This window comes from Chinchilla lanigera, unplaced genomic scaffold (assembly GCF_000276665.1).
Source record: "Chinchilla lanigera isolate Chin_1 unplaced genomic scaffold, ChiLan1.0 scaffold00025, whole genome shotgun sequence".
NCBI classification, from domain to species: domain Eukaryota; kingdom Metazoa; phylum Chordata; class Mammalia; order Rodentia; family Chinchillidae; genus Chinchilla; species Chinchilla lanigera.
In genome coordinates, this window is record NW_004955426.1 from 24,919,899 (window position 1) to 24,921,840 (window position 1,942).

The 1,942-nt window shown below is 42.1% G+C and overlaps 1 pseudogene; it reads right to left on the bottom strand.

Moving 5' to 3' along the window:
- Positions 1-234: 234 nt before the first annotated feature.
- LOC102011889 lies at positions 235-1,011 on the bottom strand (annotated as a pseudogene).
- Between the last annotated feature and the right edge of the window lie 931 nt (positions 1,012-1,942).

Consider the following 1,942-nt stretch of genomic DNA (forward strand, 5'->3'; position numbering starts at 1 on the left):
GCAGCAAAGACGAACAATCTTCATGGTGCACTTTCACCTCATTGAAGTTGAAGCTGCTCCTTTCAGATATTTTTCCACCTCAATGTGAAGTAGAATATTAGGATTTCATTAGGGATTTCATTATGTGGATTTTTAAAAGAAAAGAATTGTTTTGATTTCCCCCACAGTTCAGAGTTGGAAATCATATGATCCAGGGTTGTGTTTAAATAAGAAAATTTTAGTAGATGAAATCTCTCAATGCAACTGCAATAAATAAGCATCTACATCCTTAGCTAGGGCTGGGGATATAGCTCAGTGGAGTAAGTGTGTGCCTGGCAAGTATAAGGTCCTGAGTGCAATTCCCGGTACCAAAAAAAATAGAAATAAAGAAACTTTACATCCTTAGCTATATTACCAGTACAGCCTGGAACCAAAGTAACACGGTTTTCCTGTTCCCACAATCTACTTAATTGTTGTTTTAAAATCTGAATATTTCTATCGTCTATAATTTCTGTTTTGGATGATAGTTTTGACCACCACCTTTTTATTACTGCTTGAAATCTGTTTAAACCAACTATGACATATTCTTCAAATTTGCTTTTAAGTAATGACTTTACTAGAGGCAATAAATCTACACAGCAGCCAAGTGAGATATACTGTTTTTCTTCCTACAAACTATGGGTGAGCCCAGAAGGCAATCTACCACAACTCCAAGGTCTTCTGTTCTTACCAAATAAGCTACAAGTTCACTTCTACTTCTCTTTGTCCAGAAAGTTAAAGCTACATTCAATCTCAAATTCCTTCTGAACAAAACTTGCGCCATTGTTTCATGGTCCTGAGAAACCTCAGAGAAAAACCCACTGTATTTTGATGATGGGCCTCTGTCTGAGAAGAACCGGAGTCACTGGAGCTAGCCACATACGTCCGACTGTCCTGAGGAAATTGTTCAGGCAAGAGGCCTGCACAAGCAGGCTCATTTTCTTTATTTGCCATGTCACAGCGCCCGCTTCTAGGGGACTGATTTTTTTCCATTTATGTAAACAGCCAACTGTTTTGGAGATTTCTTAACCTCCATTATGTTCTTCTTAGTGAAATTAGATATCCTTTTTCTAGGAAGATCAGTGGAATGATCCTCAATATTATTACGAAAGTTCCTTCTTTTAACATTGCGGTTTTCAGATGCCATAATCTGTTTAACTACCTGCGCCTCACTGTACGGCGCCGCCTCAGCCCAGCCCGGGCATCGAACAGCTCCCGGCAGCCTAGAGCGTCCCCGGCTCCCAGGCCGGGTCCCACTCTTGGTTTACAGAACTTTAACGAAAAATTTTCAAGCCTGAAAATTGGGTCACAGTGGAAATCTGTAATATGTGTCATTGCTTGAAAAAGGAGCAGTTGATGAGGAAGGTGTTTGAAGCACACCCACCAAAATAGTAGCGTTAGATTCCATAGAGTTGATACACATCAGGATGGAACTCAGTGGAGCGGCAGGAAAGCTTGGGATGTGCTTAGAAGTTGGATGGCTCTTTGGATCCAGAGAAAAAAGAAGAATGTAGATGAGACTCAAAGCACCACACAGAGCTTTGAGTAACATCCTAGAACATTTGGACCTGCACCAGCTGCCAAATAGGAAGTTCTCTGAGCATGGAAGTGGGGTGACCATAACTGTGTATCTGCACAATTAACTTGGTGACAAAGTTTAGAATGTGTGACAGAACAGAGCCAGAGGTAGGGAAACCAGGCATGGCTCCCCATAACCCAAGTGGGAGGAGGTGAGCAATGGAGCTGAATCAGCCCTGGAATGGAGAAGAAGGGATTACATAAAGGACATTGCAGAGAAAAAAGTCATCACTAAGAAGTGATGCTTGAGTTGGGCCTGCTGGCGCACACCTATAATCTGAGCACTCGGGAAGCTGAGGCAGGAGGATCATCAAGAGTCAAGGACTGCCTGGGCTACATAGTGAGT